Genomic DNA, 23,321 nt, shown 5'->3' with positions numbered 1-23,321 from the left:
TAATTACAGAAATGCAACATAAATAGTTAAAATCTGGCTAAATTGTTGTTAAAAAGTTGACAGGGGAAGGTGTAGTGAGTGTAGTGTGATAGGTTAATAGAATAGATATGTTAATGAGTGATGTATTAGTGACATCAGGCAGTCATGTGTTAGACTTTCTCTTGAGAGGTTAGGACACACTGTTCAGGAGTAACGTACCTGTTTATAAACTAATTTCAAACAAGTACCAGAGTAAAACTACAGTCTGTCTGAGGAAGGTAGGTCACATCTACCCGTAAGCAAGAACCACACCATGAGTCCACACATCATCTGGCTGTACAGTTAATTGTCACCACATTCCTGTAGCGCGATGAGAGCTGGACTGTATCAGCAAATCCTGAGTGTGAAAGTGAGATTCCACGAACAATTCCTCCACCCCATCCTCCAGGTTCAATGGGAGGATGGTCAAACAAACTGGTGTTCTTCTTGAAGCCAATCCCACAAACATTCAGGCAGAACTCCCACCAAAAACTTCCTCTCCATAAGGTCCCATTCTCAACTCCCAGAAGGCCATCTTTCTGGGGAGGACAAAGAAAACATTTCAAAGATTCTCTGAAACTCCCCTTGAAGCGCAGTAGCATTGGTATTAATGATTGGGAGGAGCTTGCTAGCAATCGTTCAAAGTGACGACAATATGTCCATTCTGAAGCATTATGCTTTGAATCACAATGTGTTAACAAAGAGGCAGAATGGAGGCAGAGCAGGAAAGAAAAGGAAGCAAATCCTGCACTCCGGATCCCAATCTCCCGTGGGAAATCCTGTCCCGTGTCCAAAGACCTGTGGATTGAGAATTGGCCTGTTCAGTCACATGAAGACCCATGGCAGCAACAGACAATGCTGAGCAGATGCAACCCTCGAATCGTGGGTCAGCTCTCAATGGTGATCCCCTGGCTTGATGGCAATGGGAGAGTGGGGGATATGCTGAGCCATGAGGTACAGATTGTGGCTGACAAAAGATTCTGCTGCTGCTGGCCCACAGCGCCTCCTGGAGGCCCAGTCTTGAGCTGTGAGATTTGTTTGAAATTTATCCCATTTAACAGAGCCGAACAGTATGATGCACGGTATCCTCAATATAAAGATGGGATTTTGTCTCCTCAAGGACTGTGGTCACTCTTACTGATAGTGTTATGGACAGGTACATCTGCAGCAGGATGTGGACGAGGTCAAATAGGTTTCCCCTCTTTAGGTTCCTCACCATTTGCCACAGGCCCAGCCTGACAGATAGTTCTGTGGCTGCCAAGCCACTCTTGGTGATGGATATTGAAGTCCCCACCCAGAGTACATTCTGCATTCTTGCCACCCTCAGCACTTCTTCCAAATGGTGTTCAACATGGAGGAGTACTGATTCAGCAGCTGAGGGAGGATGGGACATGGTCATCAGCAGGAGGTTTCCTTGCCCGTGTTTGACCTGATGCCATGAAACTTCATGGGGTCCAGAGTCAATGTTGAGGGCTCCCAGGGAAATTCCCTCACGCTGGTATATCACTGTGCCACCACCTTTGCTGGGTCTGTCCTGCCAGTGGACGGGACATACCCAGGGATGGTCATGGTGGTCTCTGCGATTTTATTTGTAAGCTTTGATTCCTTGAGAGTAACTATGTCAGGCTGTTGTTTGATTAATCTGTGAGACAGCTCTCATAATTTTGGCACTAGCCCCCAAATGTTAGTAAAGTCTTTATAGTTTAAAGTTTATTTATTGGTGTCACAAATAGGTTTACATTAACACTGCAATTGAGTTACTGTGAACATCCCTACAGTGCAGGAGGCCATTCTGCCCATCAAGTCTGCACCGACTCTCCGAAAGAGCATCTTAACCAGGCCTAACCCCTTGTCTTATCCCCGTAACCCCATTCATTTGCCATGGTTAACCTACCTCACCATCTTGGGAGACTAAGGGGCAATTTAGCATAGCCAATCCACCTAACCTGCACATCTTTGAACTGTGGGAGCACCGGGAGGGAACCCAAGAAGGCATGGGCAAACGTCAAACTCCACACAGACAGTCACCCAAGACTGGAATCGAACCCAGTGTTGTCATCCAATGCAATTCCTTGACTACTTTCTGCTTCTGTTCTTGGAGCAGAGACTGTTAGTGACACAGAATCATCTTGTCTCATGTGGTAGCTTACCAGTGATGTAACAGTTGAAAAGGTCTTTGTTAGGTTTCACCTCTGGATTCTCAAATCACTGGCAGCGCCGACTTTCAACAAAGTCCTTTATTCACCAGCTATTTCAACACGTGCGCTCAGCCTGTGCTCCCCCGGGAGGGAGGGGGGAAACATTCCCGCGCTCCCTGGGGTGAGGGCGGTGTGTATCACTCCCACGCTCCTGCCACATGACCTTTTTCCTTAAAAGACTGCCACATACCAGATGTGGATTTACCCTCAAACAGCCTCTCCCAATCAAGAGCTGCCAATTTCTGCCTGATCCCAATAAAGTTAGCCTTCCCCCAATCCAACACCTTACCCTTGGGACACCACTCATCCTTTTCCATCACTATCCTAAAGCTAACAGAATTGTGGTCACTATTTGCCACATGTTCCCCAACCAAAACTTTGAAGACCTGACCGGGCTCATTCCCCAGTACCAGGTCCAGTATAGCCCCCTCTCTAGTTGGGCTGTCCACATATTGTTCCAACGAACCCTCCTGTACACATTTTACAAATTCCTCCCCATCCAGAGTCCCTGCCCTCAGCGATTTCCAGTCTATACCAGGGAAATTGAAGTCTCCCACTACAACAACCCTATATTTCCTGCACCTATCCAGTATCTCCTGACATATCCATTCTTCCACTTCCCTTGGGCTGTTGGGGGGCCTGTAGTACACCCCCAACATAGTGACTGCGCCTTTCCTGTTTCTAAGCTCCACCCAGAGTGACTCGCTACACGACTCCTCCGAGTTATCCTCCCTCTGCACCGCTGTAATATGCTCTCCAACCAATACCGCTACTCCCCCACCTCTTTTGGCCCCTCCTCTGTCTCGCCTAAAACACTTGTACCCTGGAATATTCAGCTGCCAGTCCTGTCCCTCTTTCAACCAAGTCTCTGTCACCGCAACCACATCCAAATTCCTCGTGCGCATTAAGGCCCCAAGTTCGTCTGTTTTACCTGCTACGCTCCTTGCATTGAAGTATAAGCACTCCAGACCCCCAGGCTCAGTGAGGTTATCCTCCCCCAGAGTGCTCTCCTTCTTTGCCAGCCTTGTCCCAGCCCCAAGCTCGTCCCCAGCCACCACACTTATAGACCTAATAGTTTGATCCCCACCCCCCTGCCATACTAGTTTAAACCCCCCCGAACTGCATTAGCAAAGCTCCCAGCCAGGATATTTGTGCCCTTCCAACTTAGTTGTGACCCCTCCCTCTTGTACAGGGAAAAATTGGACCTCTCAGGGACAAAAGTGGGGACTTATGCTTGGAGCCCAAAGAGGTAGGGGAGATCCTAAATGAATACTTTGCGTCGGTATTCACAAAGGAGAGGGATGTGTTGACTGGGAGTGTCTCGGAGGGGAGTGTTGAACCGTTGGAGAAAATCTCCATTACAAAGGAGGAAGTGTTAGGTTTGTTAGAGAATATAAAGACTGACAAATCCCCAGGGCCTGATGGAATCTATCCAAGGCTGCTCAGGGAGACGAGAGGTGAAATCGTTGGGCCTCTGACGCAAATCTTTGTCTCGTCACTGGACACAGGTGAGGTCCCAGAGGATTGGAGGATAGCCAATGTGGTCCCGTTATTTAAGAAGGGTAGGAAGGATAACCCGGGTAATTATAGGCCGGTGAGCTTGACGTCCGTGGTGGGGAAGTTGTTGGAGAAGATTCTTAAAGATAGGATGTATGCGCATTTAGAAAGGAATAAACTCATTAACGATAGTCAACATGGTTTTGTGAGAGGGAGGTCATGCCTCACTAACCTGGTGGTGTTTTTTGAAGAAGTGACCAAAATGGTTGACGAAGGAAGGGCCGTGGATGTTGTCTATATGGACTTTAGTAAAGCGTTTGACAAAGTCCCTCATGGTAGGCTAGTGAAAAAGGTTGGATCCCATGGGATAAAGGGGGAGGTGGCTAGATGGGTGGAGAACTGGCTTGGTCATAGAAGACAGAGGGTGGTAGTGGAAGGGTCTTTTTCCGGCTGGAGGCCTGTGACTAGTGGTGTACCGCAGGGCTCTGTATTGGGACCTCTGCTGTTTGTGATTTATATAAATGATCTGGAAGAAGGAGTAACTGGGGTGATCAGTAAGTTTGCGGACGACACAAAACTGGCAGGACTTGCAGATAGTGAGGAACATTGTCAGAGGCTACAGAAGGATATAGATAGGCTGGAAATTTGGGCAAGGAAATGGCAGATGGAGTTCAATCCTGATAAATGCGAAGTGATGCATTTTGGTGGGAATAATGTAGGGAGGAGCTACACGATAAATGGAAGAACCATAAAGGGTGTAGAGACGCAGAGGGACCTGGGTGTGCAAGTCCACAGATCTTTGAAGGTGACGTCACAGGTGGAGAAGGTGGTGAAGAAGGCATATGGCATGCTTGCCTTTATAGGACGGGGCATAGAGTATAAAAGTTGGGGTCTGATGTTGCAGATGTATAGAACGTTGGTTCGGCCGCATTTGGAATACTGCGTCCAGTTCTGGTCGCCACACTACCAGAAGGATGTGGAGGCTTTGGAGAGAGTACAGAGGAGGTTTACCAGGATGTTGCCTGGTATGGAGGGGCTTGGTTATGAGGAGAGATTGGGGAAACTGGGGTTGTTCTCCTTGGAAAGACGGAGGATGAGGGGAGACTTAATAGAGGTGTATAAAATTATGAAAGGCATAGATAGGGTGAACAGTGGGAAGCTTTTCCCCGGGTCGGTGGTGACGTTCACGAGGGGTCATAGGTTCAAGGTGAAGGGGGGGAGGTTTAACACAGATATCAGAAGGACATATTTCACACAGAGGGTCGTGGGGGCCTGGAATGTGTTGCCGGGCAAGGTGGTGGAGGCGGACACACTGGGAACATTTAAGACTTATCTAGACAGCTATATGAACGGAGTGGGAATTGAGGGATACAAAAGAGTGGTCTAGTTTGGACCAGGGAGCGGCGCGGGCTAATTGTTCCTTGTTTCTCGTTTCATGGCTTCATTCTATGATCATCTTGCTGGTGCCAGTACAGAGCGAGACTGTGGATAGTTGGGAACCTGTCTCGGGGGCAGGGAATTCATATGGTGTTCGTGGAAGTGGAAATGACTAGGGTTGGGAAGCATTTTCCGATCAGGGCCATTGTGATCTCCTGGACTCGTTTCGATCGCCTCAGGGGGTCGGAGAGGAATTTCCCAGATTTTTTTTTTCCCCATATTGGCCCTGGGGTTTTTCACTCTGGGTTTTTGCCTCTCCCTGGAGATCACATGGTCTGGAATGGGGGGGTGGGGGTGAGTTAATAGGTTGTAATGAACAAAGCATCGTAGCTGTGAGGGACAGCTCGGTGGATAGGATATTGGTATGTAGATAGGCTGGAAAATTGGGCGGGGATCCTAGATTCAGGATTCAATCCTGGACCGGGGAGCGGCGCGGGCTTGGAGGGCCGAAGGGCCTGTTCCTGTGCTGTATTGTTCTTTGTTCTTTTTTGACCGTTCAGTAGTTTTCATACTAGATTTAGGATCAACGCACATCCCTTTGTATCTGATAGGAACAATCTTTATTCGGACACAGTGATGTGTGTCATTACATATAGGAATCTGTATCAGGGTGTACACTCATTTTGAGCAGGAGACTTGGTCGTCGGTTTAGTATCTGTAACAAACAGAAATGTGTGTCAGAATTGAACAGCTTGTTCCTCCACATTCTCCTGTAGGTGGCAAACTCTCTCCTGATCAAGTTATTTTTTCACAAGCTAGTGCAATGAGTTTTGATTGGCTACACCCTCCCAGGGTTTCTACACCTTCATAGAATCCCTACAGTGCAGAAGGAGGCCATTCAGTCCATCAAGTCTGCACCACTGTCCAACAGAGCATCTTACCCAAGCCCACCACCCACCCTCTCCCCATAACCCCATGATTTACCCCCTACCTACACATCTTGGGACTTGAAGGGGCAATTTAGAATGGCCAATCCACCTAACCAGCATGTCTTTTGGACTATGGGAGGAAACCGGAGCACCTGGAGGAAACCCACGCAGACACGGAGAGAACATGCAAACTCCACACAGACAGTGACCCAAGGCTGGAATGGAACCCGGGTCCCTGGCGCTGTGAAGCAGCAGTGCTAACCACTGTGCTACCGTGTCGCCCTGTTCAGGGTTTCTGCACCTTCGCAGGGTTTCAGCTATTCCCGAGTTCAAAACTGGCCAGTAGTTTAAAAAGGATTAGGGCCGGAGATTGGTGAATGGACAACAAATGCTGTTGATTGAACCATCCTCCCTCACTATCCCGACCCACCTCAACTCCATCCTCCCTCACTATCCCGACCCACCTCAACTCCATCCTCCCTCACTATCCCGACCCACCTCAACTCCATCCTCCCTCACTATCCCGACCCACCTCAACTCCATCCTCCCTCACTATCCCAACCCACCTCAACTCCATCCTCCCTCACTATCCCGACCCACCTCAACTCCATCCTCCCTCACTATCCTATCACTTAATTCCTTGTATATCCAAAAGCCTATCAGTGTCCTTCTTAAATACAGTTCACCATTGAATATCTACAGTTCTCTAGCGCAGAGAATTCCAAAGAATCACAAGTCTTCCAGTGAAGAAATTTCTCCTAATTTCAGTCCTAAATAATTGACCATTTATTCCGATTCCCTGGGCAAGGAAATACATTTTCTTACTGTCCATACTGTCAAACCTCAAGAATTTTGAGTGTTTCAATTAGATCAACACTCATTCTTCTAAATATCAGGGAATATCAGCCTAATCTCCTCAATCTCTCCCCGTAGAACAATCCTCTCAGCCCAAGAACCTATCTAGTGAACCTTTGTTACGTTTGTTCTAGAGTAGGTATGGTCTTCCTTGGGTAAAGACCATCCTTAATCACAGAATCGTAAAACACAAATGTAGAAGAGGCCACCAAAACGTGAGGAACACCTAACCTACCTACCTACCCACATTTACCAGTACTTGGCCCATAGACTTGAATGTTATGACATGCCAAGTGTTTATCCAGATACTTTTTAAAAGATGTGAGGCAACCCGCCTCTCCCACCCTCCCAGGCAGCACATTCCAGACCGTCACCACCCTCTGGGTAAAAAGCATTTTCCTCACTAAGTTATGATCAGCGCAGATCCCTTTGGATTAGGATTAAAAAAATAAATTTATTTTTCCCTAAGCCTCCTGCCCCTCACCTTGAACCTATGTTCCTTCATGACTGACCCTTTAACTAAGCTGCTCCCTATCCACTCTGACCATGTCTCTCATAATCCTGTACATTTCAATCAGGTCGCCCCTCAGTCTTCTCTGCTCCAACGAAAACTCCACAAGCCTATCCACCCCTCTTCATAACTTAAATGTTCTCTCCCAGGCAGCATCCTGGTAAACCTCCTCTGCACCCCCTCCAGTGCAACCACATCCTTCCTACAATGTGGCGACTAGAACTGCACACAATGCTCCAGCTGTGGCCTCATCAAAGTTCTATACAACTCCAACATGACTTCCCTGCTTTTGTAATCTTGGCCTCGATTGATAAAGGCAAGCGTCCCATAAGCCTTTTTCATCACCGTACTAACATGCCCTTCCACCTTCAGACATCTATGGACAAACATGCCAAGGTCCCTTTGTTCCACAGAACTTCCTAGTCTCATTTAGTATTTCCTTGTCAAATTATTCCTTCCAAAGTGTATGACCTCAAACCTTTCAGAGTTAAATTCCACCTGCCACTTATCTGCCCATTTGACCATCGCGTCTATATCTTCGTGTAGCCCAAGACACTCCGCCTCACTGTTAACCACGCGGTCAATCACTGTCATCCAATGTACCGGGTGTGGCCTCACCAATGCCGTGTATAACTGTTGTAAGACTTCTTGAAGAGTCAAGATTCCTTTGCAACAAAAGCTAACATATCATTGGTCTTGCTAGTTGCTCGCTGTACCTGCATGTTAACTTTCTGTGATCCATGTTCCTCTGAGTGTCAGCATCTCCCCGTCTCTCACCATTCAAAAATATTCTGCTTTTTCTTCTCCATGCCACACTTTGCTGCATTGTATTATAACTGTCATGTTCTTGCCCATTCACCCACCCTGTCCCCCTGCAGCCTCACTGCTTACCTTCCATCCTAACTTTGCCTCATTAGCGAACTAGGATACATTACCTTTATCAAAGTTATTAATAGAGATAGTAATTAGCTGAGATCCAAGTATTGCCCCATATGTTTAACCACAGAATACAGGCTGCCATCTCAAATACCCCGTTTATTCCTATTTTATTTATTTATTCCATTAACCAATCCCCAATCCAGACTAATACATTATCCCCAATCTTGCAAGTGCTCATTTTACATAATCGTCTCGTGTGTTGGCTTATTAAACATTTTAAAAAACCCACCCTAGTGTTAACTTGGCTCCTTTACCGGGCACATGATCAGGTCGGACCCAACAGAGAGGCTGCATGGGAAGCTGAGCCAATCGGGAGCAAGGGAATTCATCCTGGGACATGGAGGATCTTCAGTTGGAATGAGGGAGGAGTGGAGAGTATGCATGTATTACAGTTCTGTCAGATCCTTGTGTATATATAAAGTTTATTTATTTATTAGTCACAAGTAAGGCTTACATTAACACTACAATGAAGTTACTGTGAAATTCCCCTCGTCGCCACACTCCGGCGCCTGTTCGGGTCAATGCATCCTAACCAGCACATTTTTTGGACTGTGGGAGGAAACCAGAGCAAATAGAGGAAACCCACGCAGACACGGGGAGAATGTGCAAACTCCACACAGGCAGTGACCCAAGCCAGGAATTGAACCCGGGTCCCTGGCACTGAGACAGCAGTGCTAACCACTGTGCCACCGTGCCGCCCAAATCAATTATTACTTGAAGCCACAAGTCTTCAACTTTACTACACTGGTGACGAGGAAAAAAAACTTTGGTTAGTCATTGGGAGATCACAGTGTGCAGTTAAAGGGGGAGGAGAGTGATCGTCGAAGCTTCAAAGAGATGGGTACATACGTCATAAAGATGTTGTTAATTAGGAAGACACAAAGTCATTTTGACCAGGTTGTCAAATTGGTCAAAAAACATTTTAACCCTGACCTTCAATCACCATGTTGAGGTATAAATTTCATTTTGCACTCCAGGGGCCAGAGAGACTGTCTCTGGGTTCATGGCCAGATTGAGGGGGTTAGCAGAGCATTGCAAATTCACCCAGCATTAGGGAAGATGTTAAGAGACCATTTGGTTTGGGGTATAAAACAGCCTCACAATACAGAAAAAGTTGCTGACAGAGACGAAGATCTCCTTAGTTACCAGAAGGGGTTACACCAGTACACACGTTTATCATCAGTCCGTGCCTTTTTCCAGCGTATGTTGGAAAGCTCATTGTAGCGCCTTCCTAAAGTAGTGGTATACCTGAATGATGTCCTAATTACAGGAACATCTCCTGAGGAACACAGGTCAAACTTAGCGGAAGTTTCGAGGAGACTTAAAGTAGTGAGTGTCTGTTTAAAATGCACTTTCCAAGTGGATGAAGTTACATCCCTGGGTTTCAGGATAGACGCTAAAATTTTACATCCTTTGGAGGATAAGGTTAAAGCCATTAAGGAAGTAGCACAGCCTAAAAATGTATCCGAGTTAAAATCATTTCCAGGAATGGCGAATTATTACAATTTTAGCTCCACTTCAGCAGCTTGTGAAGAAACGTCAGCAATGGAGGTGCAGAAAGGAACAAAAAGAGGCCTTTGCAAAAATAGATCCAACCAAACCATTGGTAATTACTGTGACACATCACCTCATGGAGTGGGGACAGTTTTGTCCCACAAGATGTCAGATGGAGTGGAAAGACCAATTGCATTTTCGTCAAGAACATTATCAGATGCTGAGAGAAAGTATTCCCAGATTAACAAAGAGAATTTGGTGGTGATATATGCAGTGAAAATGTTTCATCAATATGTATATATATGGTAGGCATCTCAGCACAATCATCAAATCACAAACCATTGTCGGGTTTATTTGGAGATGACAAACCAATTGCCTCTGCGAGATGGGCTTTAGTGCTGACTGCCTACAGCATCAACCAGGGACACAGATATCGAATGCGGATGCACTCAGCTGCTTCCTTCTGCCACAGACAGAAACCTCACCACCGCTACCACAGGAAATAGTGTCAGTGCTGCATCCGACAGAGACTTTGCCGTCTCAGCAAATCAAATCAAACTTGGGCTGAGAGGGTCCCAGTGTTATCAAAAATTAAGAGGAAGAATGGCAATACAAACTTAAACCTTATTGGCAGCAAGGGACGGAGATAATGTGAAGATGGTATGTTGTTATGGGGGGGCTTGTGGTACATTGCCACCTCAGGTGCTACAGCTTTTATTACAGGAACTGCACAAAGCACAGCCTGGATAAAGCAGGATGAAAGCACTCGACCAAAGCTACAACCGGGCATCGATAAAGAAACCGAAAGAATAGTCAGCCAGTGCCCGAGTTTACAGCAGAGGAGTTTTGGAGATTTGTTGAGTTAAATGGCCATGTTAGTCCAGCCCCTTACCACCCAGCTTCCAATGGCTTAGCAGAGTGAATGGTACAAACATTCAAATCAGATTGAAAAAGCAAGGTCGCACGCCACTGCCTTTACTTCTGGCAAATTTCTTGTTGTCATACAGAACCATGCCAAATGTGACCACAGGGGTCACACCAGCTGAATTACTGATGGGACGCCACTTACAGACCCGTTTGAATTTGATGTTTCCAGATTTTACGGGGTGGGGGGGCGGTATGCAGGCTAGACTGCATCTGGGCTGTTTCGGATGTGTTGTTGTGCCTTGTCTGCCTATATTTAATGATGTTCCTTTTTGTTTCATTCACAGGTAGAGTAAGGGCGGGGCAAGGAGTGTGGTAGCGTGGCCCCTTTAAGGGGAGGTCCCCGAGGGCCACGTGATTGGGCTAGACCCTATGGAGCCAACCCAATCGGCAGCAAGGGCTCGTGTCCTGGGTTGGGGAGGATCCTCAGTTGGAGTAGAGTGTAGGTAAGTATTACACACCCTTATCTTGTAGATATATATTGTAGTTCATAAATCAATATTGAAGCCACAACGAGTCGCCTTCAACTTTATGGCACTTTCCTTGCCAGCCACTTCCTCCAGAAGAATGCAGAGATTTGTCAAAGAGAATTTCCCTTTAAGAAACCTGTGTGGACTCTCAGTGCCCTTTGACCTGCACCAGTTCACAGCTGTCCAGATTTGAGGGAGCCAGTTCCGGTTACCTGTCCACCCTGAGTTAACTTATCTTGTTGGGGTAGAGGTTTAAACTGACAGGCTGAGTAACACATCCCAATAATTCTCCATTTTGCAGTAAAGTGGACAGAGGCCAGAGAGAGTGCAATGATTCTCCAGAGAAGAGGAGATGGAAAGGAGGGTTCAAGTGATGAAGGGTTTTTGAGAAAGTAATTAAAGGAGAAACAGTTTTTAGTGTGAGGAGAGTTGGTAACGAGAGGATACAGATATCAAATAATAAGAAAGACGACATGGGGAGAGGTGGAGATGTTGTGAGATGAAATTCCCTCCCTCAATGGGCAGTGGAAGTAGATCCAATAAGAACTTTCAAAAAGAACAAAGAACAAAGAATAGTACAGCACAGGAAACAGGCCCTTCGGCCCTCCAAGCCTGTGCCGCTCCTTGGTCCAACGAGACCAATCGTTTGTATCCCTCCATTCCCAGGCTGCTCATGTGACTATCCAGGTAAGTCTTAAACGATGTCAGCGTGCTTGCCTCCACCACCCTACTTGGCAGCGCATTCCAGGCCCCCACCACCCTCTGTGTAAAAAACGTCCCTCTGATATCTGAGTTATACTTCGCCCCTCTCACCTTGAGCCCGTGACCCCTCGTGATCGTCACCTCCGACCTGGGAAAAAGCTTCCCACTGTTCACCCTATCTATACCCTTCATAATCTTGTACACCTCTATTAGATCTCCCCTCATTCTCCGTCTTTCCAAGGAGAACAACCCCAGTCTACCCAATCTCTCCTCATAGCTAAGACCCTCCATACCAGGCAACATCCTGGTAAACCTTCTCTGCACTCTCTCTAAAGCCTCCACGTCCTTCTGGTAGTGCGGCGACCAGAACTGGACGCAGTACTCCAAATGTGGCCTAACCAGCGTTCTATACAGCTGCATCATCAGATTCCAGCTTTTATACTCTATACCCCGTCCTATAAAGGCAAGCATACCATATGCCTTCTTCACCACCTTCTCCACCTGTGTTGCCACCTTCAAGGATTTGTGGACTTGCACACCTAGGTCCCTCTGTGTTTCTATACTCCTGATGACTCTGCCATTTATTGTATAACTCCTCCCTACATTATTTCTTCCAAAATGCATCACTTCGCATTTATCCGGATTAAACTCCATCTGCCACCTCTCCGCCCAATTTTCCAGCCTATCTATATCCTGCTGTATTGCCCGACAATGCTCTTCGCTATCCGCAAGTCCAGCCATCTTCGTGTCATCCGCAAACTTGCTGATTACACCAGTTACACCTTCTTCCAAATCATTTATATATATCACAAATAGCAGAGGTCCCAGTACAGAGCCCTGCGGAACACCACTGGTCACAGACCTCCAGCCGGAAAAAGACCCTTCGACCACTACCCTCTGTCTCCTATGGCCAAGCCAGTTCTCCACCCATCTAGCCACTTCTCCTTGTATCCCATGAGCCTTAACCTTCTTAACCAACCTGCCATGTGGGACTTTGTCAAATGCCTTACTGAAATCCATATAGACGACATCCACGGCCCTTCCTTCATCAACCGTTTTTGTCACTTCCTCAAAAAACTCCACCAAATTTGTAAGGCACGACCTCCCCAAAGGAATTGGATAAACACAGAAGTGTAATATTTCAGGACTGGAGGGAATAAGGAGAGTAACACGATTGAACAGATAGTTGTTTCAAAGCACTGATACTGGCACAATGGGTTGAATTGTCTTCTGTGCTGGAAGATTCTATGAGATGAAGAAGCTGCTGAGCGCTGGATGGTGTTTGCTATGATGCCACAGTGTATACCCGCCTGCCACCTCAGAAGGAACGGGCTCAGTTAGTGTTGGTGGAATCCTCACCCATCCAGAGCACATTCAGTGAAGGGGTGGCAGAGAGGGAAGGGTTTCTGTCAAGAGGAGGTAGATGTTGCTCTTACCGGCCTACCCTCTGTGGTTATGCAACTCACGAGCCATTCGACAGAGTTCACAGGGACCACAGAACAGCATCATCAAGGCATCATCGCAAATGGTTCCCTGTAACATGGAGAATAACATTTATAAATAATCCTACCTTTTAAATACACGTTGCCCCAGAAAGTGTGCAGAATATTGCAAATTCACCAAATCTCTGCCAAAGGCAGTTCTTTCCCAGTCTGCTGGGACAGTTCCTAGTAAGGAGTCTAACGCCGGCGTCTCCACATCGGGACAGTTCCTACCAGTGGCTTTTCAACTAGGGAAAGAATCACAGCCAGGTGGAACCTGTTCTCACCAGTTCTGCAAACACACACTGTCCAGCAGAGGTCGCTGGCTCGCTGCAGTCTGATTTGAAACAGGACTGATTGGCCCATTCGCTTCCTCACGAACCAATCAATCACCCTGAGAATTCCAGGTGTCTTTAAATCATTGATTCAATCAGGTTACTTAAAGCAATCAGCAACAATAGCTGTGCAGTAAGTGCATTTGGCTGTTAGTCATTAATTCATGTTTTACTCAAATGCTCTTAATTTTTCTAATTTTTTCAAAGGACAAATTTGTGAATCAGAAAACCTTTCAATGACAGGCGATGGTCAAATAGGTGCAATTCCTTCAAAGATCAACTTAAAACTGCTAACCTCCTCAAAACATGAGTTAGCAGAAAGCTGTGTGGGCGAGGGACAGCAAGAGAGAGAGGCAGGGACAGAGGGTCTGGGCTGTGCACAGAGTCTGCATTCAAAAGTTACACTTGTGACGTGACATAATATGGAAGCAATATACGATTGGCCGGTCAGTATTTCCTATTTCTCTTCTCTAAAGTAGGGAATTTCAATCAGGGTACATAGAACATGAATATAATCACTGGACAGACGAGGAGCATTACTTAAAATTTAATTAGTAATACAATTCGATGGAGACGGGAGAGGTGCCGGAGGATTGGAGGATTGCGGATGTGGTTCCTATTTTCAAGAAGGGGAATAGGGATAGTCCAGGAAATTACCGACCGGTGATTCTAACCTCAGTGGTTGGTAAGCTGATGGAGAAGATCCTGAGGGACAAGATTTATGAGCATCTAGAGAGGTTTAGCATGCTCAAGAATACTCAGCATGGCTTTGTCAAAGGCAGATCGTGCCTTACGAGCCTGGTGGGGTTCTTTGAAAATGTGACTAAACACATTGACGAAGGGAAGGCGGTAGATGTGGTTTATATGGATTTTAGCAAGGCGTTCGATAAGGTCCCCATGCAAGGCTTCTCGAAAAAGTGAGAGGGCATGGGATCCAAGGGGCTGCTGCCCTGTGGATCCAGAACTGGCTTGCCCAAAGGAGGCAGAGAGTGTGTATAGATGGGTCTTTTTCTAAATGGAGGTCGGTCACCAGTGGTGTGCCCCAGGGATCTGTTCTGGGACCCTTGCTGTTTGTCATTTTCATAAATGACCTGGATGAGGAAGTGGAGGGATGGGTTGGTAAGTTTGCCGACGACACGAAGGTTGGTGGGGTTGTGGATAGTCTGGAGGGATGTCAGAAGTTACAGAGGGACATAGATAGGATGCAAGACTGGGCGGAGAAGTGGCAGATGGACTTCAACCCAGATAAATGCGTAGTGGTCCATTTTGGCAGGTCAAATGGGATGAAGGAGTACAATATAAAGGGAAAGACTCTTAGTACGGTAGAGGATCAGAACGACCTTGGGGTCCGGGTCCATAGGACTCTAAAATCGGCCCCGTAGGTGGAGGAGGTGGTTAAGAAGGCGTATGGTGTGCTGGCCTTTATCAATCGAGGGATTGAGTTTAGGAGTCTGGGGATAATGATGCAGCTATATAAGACCCTCGTCAGACCCCACTTGGAGTACTGTGCTCAGTTCTGGTTGCCTCATTACAGGAAGGATGTGGAAAAGATTGAAACGGTGCAGAGGAGATTTACAAGGATGTTGCCTGGATTGAGTGGCATGCCTTATGAGGATCGGCTGAGGGAGCTCGGTCTTTTCTCCTTGGAGAGACGTAGGATGAGAGGAGACCTAATTGAGGTATATAAGATGTTGAGAGGCATAGGTCGGGTGGACTCTCAGAGGCTTTTTCCCAGGGTGGAAATGGCTGCTACGAGAGATCTGACGAAGGAGCAGTGCTCCGAAAGCTTATGGTATTTGCTACCAAATAAACCTGTTGGACCTTAACCTGGTGTTGTGAGACTTCTTACTGTGCTACGAGAGGACACAGGTATAAGGTGCTGGGGTGTAGGTACAGGGGAAATGTTAGGGGTAAGTTTTTCACACAGAGGGTGGTGGGTGAGTGAAATCGGCTGCCGTCAGTGGTGGTGGAGGCAAACTCAATAGGGCCTTTTAAGAGACTCCTGGATGAGTACATGGGACTTAATAGGATGGAGGGTTATAGGTAGGCCTAAAAGGTAGGGATATGTTCGGCACAACTTGTGGGGCTGAAGGGCCTGTTTTGTGCTGTAGTTTTCTATGTTTCTAATTCATTAAAGTACAATAAAGATGGCAGGGCAGGTGACATGTTGTGACTGTAGAATGTGCGATCCCTGAACCTTGTGGTGATCAGGGGAAATGCAGTTACAGTAAGTGTCTGCAGCTGGTGGAATTTCAGCTCAGAGTCATCAAACTGGAGGCTAAGCGGCAGACAATGAGACAGGGAGGGGAATAGGTACCTGGACACCTTGTTCCAGAAGGCAGTCACACCTCATTGGTTAGGGTCTTCTGATTTAGTCAGTGATGGAGGACAGGAGGACGTGAATGAGGCAAGTAGAAGTGGGGGAGTATCAGTCCTTGCAATTGTCCAACAGGTTTGATGTTCTTTCAACTTGTAGGTATGAGGGCAGGGTCTGCAAGGTGGAAGACTGAATGGACTATGGCACCAGGATACAGGAGGCCTTTCAAGCCATGGAAGTTGATAGGAGTGTAGTGTTGGTAGGGGACAGTATAGTCAGGGGAATAGACAGAGTGGCTCTGTAGCTGAGTGTGAGTGTGAAGATTGTGTTTGCGGGACATGTGCTTTGAGCTGGAGAGGAACCTGCAGTGGGAAGGGGGAAACGATCCAATGGTCTTGGTCCACGTAGGTACCACTGACATCAGCAGAACTAGGAAAGAGGGTCTGCCAAGGGAGTATGAGCAGTAAATTAAAAAGCAGAAGCACAAAGGTTAATCTCTGGATTATTACTGAAGCCACGAGCAAATTGGCATTGGATAAAGAAGATGAGAGAAATTAACCTGTGGCTGAAAGATTGGTGTGGGAGAAATGGGTTTCAATTCATGGGGCACTGGTACCATACTGGGAAAAATGGGAACTGTACCATTGGGATCTTGCTGTGGCCAGTGTTCTTCAAGTGATAACTAGGGTGGTAAAGAGGACCTGAAACTAAATAGTAGGGGTGAGGGATCAATTGAGGGAAGATGTGATAACTTAAATGGAGAGGACAAGGCAAGAGAGAATGGTAGCGATAAGGATATTGATAATCAGGAAGGGACAGTGTGTGCACCAGCAGATAAGGCCAGAGATTGCAAAAATAGTGAAAAGACAGAATTAAAGGTCATGTATCTGAATAAGTGTGACACTGTAACAGATAAATTTGTCAGTGGAAATAGAAATAAATGAGTATGACCTTATCGTCATTTCAGAGATGTGGCTGCAAGGTGACCAAGCCTGGGACCTGAATATTTAAGGGTACTTGACATTGAGTCCAGATATTATTCTGGTAAATCTTCACTGTGCTTCTCCATGTCCTTTGTATCATTCCTATGGTGTGGGTCCCAGAACTGCTCACAGTAACTTCAGAGAGGGGGAGAGTGAGGGAGCTGGGCATAAAACGGTGAGAGCCAGAGACACAGGGACAGAGGATTTGGGCTGTGGACAGTCAGAGTCTGCAATCAGAAATAAAATTTGAGGTGTGACATCGCAAGGAAGCAGGTTGAAGATTGGCTGGTGCGTATTTCCCATTTATCTAAAGCTGGGAGTTAACCTAACATCAACGTTCAGCAAGGTACTGGAATCTATGTGAATGGTGCTGGTCAAAGGGCACTGAGAGTCCACACAGGTTTCTTAAAGGGAAATTCTCTTTGACAAATCTCTGCATTCTTGGAGTCATAGAGGTTTACAGCATGGAAACAGGCCCTTCGGCCCAACTTGTCCATGCCACCTTTTTTTTAAAACCCCTAAGCTAGTCACTTTCTTCTTCTGGAAGTGTCGTAAAGTCAAAGGCGACTCATTGTGGCTTCAATAATTGACTTATGATCAATAATAAATATCTACAAGATAAGGGTGTGTAATACATCCCTACTCTCTGCTCCTCTAGTCAGGGCTGTGTATAGTAAAGAATGACTTCTACCCCCGTGTACTATGTCCTCGAGACATAAAGGTCTGTGTGCTATTAGCCTTTTGGATTATTTTCTGTACCTGTTCGTGAGAATGTACGATGTGTACCCACCTCCCCCCCTCCCCCCCCCCCACCCCCACTTCCCCCCCCACCACAAACTGTGTACAGAGGCAGTGAATGAATGGTCAAACTTAGTGACTAATGTACCCAGAAACCTTAACAAGCTGCTGCTGTAAATTCGGCTTATTCTGAGGGATGAAGTTGATTGATCAGATAGATGAGTTTCTTATTTACTGATGGATTGGGTCAATATGATGAGTCAGTCTGAGAGAGACCAAAAGCTGCAGCTCACCAGGACACGGCTGAAGCAGATACTCAGGCTGAGGAAGCTGATTTCAACCAAACTTTGAAAGTCAATGAAACACAGTTAGCTCTGCTGCCTCACAGCGCCAGGGACCCGGGTTCGATTCACGGTGGCACAGTGGTTAGCTCTGCTGCCTCACAGCGCCAGGGACCCGGGTTCGATTCCCGGTGGCACAGTGGTTAGCTCTGCTGCCTCACAGCGCCAGGGACCCGGGTTCGATTCCCGGTGGCACAGTGGTTAACACTGCTGCCTCACAGCGCCAGGGACCCGGGTTCGATTCACGGTGGCACAGTGGTTAGCTCTGCTGCCTCACAGCGCCAGGGACCCGGGTTCGATTCCCGGTGGCACAGTGGTTAACACTGCTGCCTCACAGAGCCAGGGACCTGGGTTCGATTCCCGGTGGCACAATGGTTAGCACTGCTGCCTCACAGCTCCAGGGACCCGGGTTCAATTCCTGGTGGCACAGTGGTTAGCCACCGCCAGGGATCTGGGTTTGATTCCGGTCTTAGGTCACTGTCTGTGCAGAGTTTGCATGTTCTCCCCATGTCTGCTTGGGTTTCCTTCGGGTGCTCCGGTTTCCTCCCACAGTCCAAAGATATGTGGGTTAGGTTGACTGGCCGTGCTAAATTGACCCTTAGTGTCAGGGGGATTAGCAGGGTAAATGTGTGGGGTTATGGGGATAGGGCCTGGGTGGGATTGTGTTTGGTGCAGACTCGATGGGCCGAATGGCCTCCTTCTCTACTGTAGGGATTCTATAAATCCTTTAAAATCCAAACAGTGCACACTCGGCGATTGGTGGAGGAGGCATACTTGCTGATTGGTGAATGTCGAATGTGGATTTGATGATATTCTGGATATAAAGATCTTTCACTGGCCCAAAGCAGTCCTCTGTCAGATGTTGGTTCATTCCTGTATCAAGGAATCTCAACTCCCCGACTAATTCAATCAAAGGTGGAGATAGTGGAGCAGATTCCAATCCTCCGAGAAATCTAATCAAAGAACAGAACGTGCTGAGCTGCTCCTATCCCCAGCTCGTCAGCTGGTCTGATTGGTCAGTGGGTGTGAGCCAGTCTGATTGGAGTGTCGGTCTGGTCAGTGGGTGTGAGCCAGTCTGATTGGAGTGTCGGTCTGGTCAGTGGGTGTGAGCCAGTCTGATTGGAGTGTCGGTCTGGTCAGTGGGTGTGAGCCAGTCTGATTGGAGTGTCGGTCTGGTCAGTGGGTGTGAGCACTAACACCTCTCCGGGGCGAAAGGGCATTATTGCGCTGGCCCCCAGATTATCGAATGGTTGGAGTGACGTTATAAATGGCAGAGGCTGGGTTGAGGTTAGAGAATGAGGAGTCCTTCACCTACCTCAATGTTATAGGAGAGTCTCATGTGGGTTCTGAGGGCAACGAGACCCCCAGGAGCCAATGGCAGGCAGCAATTCTCTCCATAACTCTGGGCGAGGTGACAGCCCAGGATGGTGGGACAAAAAGTACCGAGAATACCTGTGGGAAGAAACATTCCCCAATCAGTATCCATCATTCCCGAAGCCTTTCGCTTATGTTTCCCCATCCAGAGCAACCCATCCAGAACAACCCAGTGTCAGAGTTTGTTCTTCAAATGCAATGTCAGCAATGAGGTCAGCTCTTTACCTGAGTGTTCATGAAGGGTGGGTGGGGGGAGCGTGCCAGCGTCTCCGGAGGGTGGGTGGGCGGGGGAAGAGGGGGTGGGGTGGGGTGATGCATGCTGGCGTCTCTGGCACTGTGAGGAAAGAAATAACTGGGAAATGTTTCCTGCCTCCCGCTCACTGCTCTCTGTCACAGTTTAAAGATAAGGGGCGCTGTTTTTTCGGTGAGCCGCGAGTCTCAATCTTATGGCGATGTTATAAAACAAGTGCTCAGGCGTGATTCACGCCAGTAGGGGGAGGCGGAACCTAAACCCCCTTGAAGTGGGCTGCAGACACTTGGGGTGCCATTGCACAGATGCCCCAATCTCCCAGTGAACTGCTGACAGCCCCCCCCTCCCCCACCCACCCCCTGCCCCCAGTTGCTTCTCGTAGAAATCAGTCCCTGTGCTGGTCCCTCCTCATCCCTACCCACCCCACCCCTACCTGTTAATCACCCGTCTGCAGTGTTCCCTCCTTTCTGCCAATCATGACTCCTGTAAAGCTCCCCTTTGCCTTCTCCTCTGGCAGGACTCCCTTCTTTCCCTGCGGAGATTCCCCCCATCCCCACCCCCTGTCATTGCTCTACTCTTCCTTCCCAACTCTTATTTTCTATTTTCAAGAAGGGGAATAGGGATAGCCCAGGAAATTACCGACCGGTGAGTCTAATCTCAGTGGTTGGTAAGCTGATGGAGAAGATCCTGAGGGACAAGATTTATGAGCATTTAGGGAGGTTTAGTATGCTCAAGAATACTCAGCATGGCTTTGTCAAAGGCAGATCGTGCCTTACGAGCCTGGTGGTGTTTTTTTCGAAAATGTGACTAAACACATTGACGAAGGGAAAGCGGTAGATGTGGTTTATATGGATTTTAGCAAGGCGTTCGATAAGGTCCCCATCCAAGGCTTTTCGAAAAAGTGAGAGGGCATGGGATCCAAGGGCCTGCTGCCCTGTGGATCCAGAACTGGCTTGTCCAAAGGAGGCAGAGAGTGTGTATAGATGGGTCTTTTTCTAATTGGAGGTCAGTCACCAGTGGTGTGCCCCAGGGATCTGTTCTGGGACCCTTGCTGTTTGTCATTTTCATAAATGACCTGGATGAGGAAGTGGAGGGATGGGTTGGTAAGTTTGTTGACGCCACGAAGGTTGGTGGGGTTGTGGATAGTCTGGAGGGATGTCAGAAGTTACAGAGAGACATAGATAGGATGCAAGACTGGGCGGAGAAGTGGCAGATGGACTTCAACCCAGATAAATGCGTAGTGGTCCATTTTGGCAGGTCCAATGGGATGAAGGAGTACAATATAAAGGGAAAGACTCTTAGTACGGTAGAGGATCAGAACGACCTTGGGGTCCGGGTCCATAGGACTCTAAAATCGGCCCCGTAGGTGGAGGAGGTGGTTAAGAAGGCGTATGGTGTGCTGGCCTTTATCAATCGAGGGATTGAGTTTAGGAGTCCGGGGATAATGATGCAGCTATATAAGACCCTCGTCAGACCCCACTTGGAGTACTGTGCTCAGTTCTGGTCGCCTCATCACAGGAAGGATGTGGAAAAGATTGAAAGGGTGCAGAGGAGATTTACAAGGATGTTGCCTGGATTGAGTGGCATGCCTTATGAGGATAGGCTGAGGGAGCTCGGTCTTTTCTCCTTGGAGAGACGTAGGATGAGAGGAGACCTAATAGAGGTATATAAGATGTTGCGAGGCATAGATCGGGTGGACTCTCAGAGGCTTTTTCCCAGGGTGGAAATGGCTGCTACGAGAGGACACAGGTTTAAGGTGCTAGGGTGTAGGTGCAGGGGAAATGTTAAGGGGAAGTTTTTCACACAGAGGGTGGTGGGCGAGTGGAATCGGCTGCCGTCAGTGGAGGTGGAGGCAAACTCAATAGGGTCTTTTAAGAGACTCCTGGATGAGTACATGGGACTTAATAGGATGGAGGGTCTGATAGGCCTAAAAGGTAGGGATATGTTCGGCACAACTTGTGGGGCCGAAGGGCCTGTTTTGTGCTGTAGCTTTCTATGTTTCTATGTTTCTATGAACTCCCTTGCCTATGCCCTTGGCACAGTTATTGAAACCCAATGGGCAGTGCCATTGTACCTGATGGGCAGTGCCAGGGTTTGTAGTGGGCATGGCTTCACCTGGGGACTTCAATGGCCTCCGATTTCCACCCCACCCCTCACCCCCCCCAAACCCGGAGAGACGATCACGTCTGGTCCCCATTGGTGGAACCATAGTGATTCTGGTCGGTGAGAGATACCGGGAGTATTTAAATTAGCCTTGTGCCGCTTTTGGGCGTGAAATTGATCACGCCGGCAAAACCCGAGACCAGTTCCAGTGTGCCGGAAAGATCACGCCTGAGTGGTTTCTATTTGCAATCTGAGCTGAGGAGGAATGCTTCAGGAATTCTCTTCCCCAGACAGCAGTGGAATCTGGCTCTTTAAATATATTCAAGGCTGTGTTTGGCAGTTCTTTTGTTAACAGGGGATTAGGGGTTTAAAAGGGGTCAGGCAGGAGGTTAAGGCCACAATTGGATCCGCCGTGACCTGTTTGACCGGCGGAGCAGCTCGAGGGGCCGAATGGTGGTCTCCTGTTCCAAGTTCCAATGACATTGGACCCCGTCTTTTCAGGAGCAATTGTCATTGTCAGATTGCTACTCTGCTCTAAAATCCCCCCAATGTGACGCTGCTCTCCATTTGCTCTGGGATCTTCCCAAGCCAGCTTTCCCAGAGTGCATTGTCCCTCCAGGGAGCTCTGTAAAAGCAGTGTCAGCTGGAGAGCGCTCACATCCCCTTCCTGCAGCCCTAGCTGCTGTATGGTCAGGTTAACTGTCCAATGTGAACGGTAGTGAATGGGGAAGTGGATGAACGAGTGAATGGGTAGGTGAGTGAGGTAAGTGGCTAGAAAGTTTATTTATCAGTGTCACAAGTAGCCCTACATTAACATTGCAATGAAGTTACTGTGAAAATCCCCTAGTCACCACACTCGGGCACCTGTTTGGGTACACTGACGGAGAATTTAGCATAGCCAAGGCACCTAACCAGCACATCTTTCAGACTGTGGGAGGAAACCAGAGCACCCGGAGGAAACCCACACAGACATGGAGAACATGCAAACTCCACACAGACAGTGACTCTAGCCGGGAATTGAACCTGGGTCCTTGATGCTGTGAGGCAGCAGTGCTAACCACTGTGCCACCGTGCCACTGAGGTGGCACTCGAGCTTCAGGGGGTGTCCAGGTGGGCCTGGGCTGGGCGGGTAGTTGGGTGATCAGTGCAGATAGTGTCAGGTCTGGACAGTGGGTAGTCAAGTGGTTGGGGGCAAGTTGGGTCGGGACGGGAGGAGGCGGAGGTAATCGGGGGGCGGGGGGGTGTTCAGAGGGTGTGATTGGGTCGGGTTGGGACGGGAGGAGGCGGAGGTAATTGGGGGAGTGGGGTCAGAAGGTGTGGTTGAGGTTGGGGGCAGTTGGGTCTGGTCAGGTCAATGTGGGTAGTTGGTGTGGGAGGGGGTATCAGTGACGGGTATTAGCCAGGTATTAGATGATTTTTTTTGTGGGTAATTATCCCAGTAAGTACATTGGAATTATCCCAAATCTCTGATTCTAATTCAGAGTT

General features: G+C 48.0%; 1 protein-coding gene across 4 annotated transcripts in view; it reads right to left on the bottom strand.

Annotated features, from left to right (window-relative positions):
• Positions 1-5,684: 5,684 nt before the first annotated feature.
• mrps15 (mitochondrial ribosomal protein S15) overlaps positions 5,685-23,321 on the bottom strand; it is a 98,318-nt gene continuing 80,681 nt past the window's right edge. For 2 of the 4 annotated variants that reach the window (XM_078204373.1, XM_078204376.1), the window contains 3 exons: positions 19,425-19,561; positions 13,351-13,447; positions 5,691-5,805 (listed from right to left, as the gene is read on the bottom strand). The gene's annotated coding sequence lies outside the window, so the exon portion shown is untranslated. Of the gene's footprint in view, positions 5,806-13,350; positions 13,448-19,424; positions 19,562-23,321 lie in introns of all 4 variants that reach the window. The other 2 variants (XM_078204377.1, XM_078204374.1) reach the window with 2 other exon arrangements.

This window comes from Mustelus asterias, unplaced genomic scaffold, assembly GCF_964213995.1.
Source record: "Mustelus asterias unplaced genomic scaffold, sMusAst1.hap1.1 HAP1_SCAFFOLD_318, whole genome shotgun sequence".
Classification (NCBI taxonomy): Eukaryota; Metazoa; Chordata; class Chondrichthyes; order Carcharhiniformes; family Triakidae; genus Mustelus; species Mustelus asterias.
This window is presented reverse-complemented; position numbering and strand designations above follow the sequence as displayed.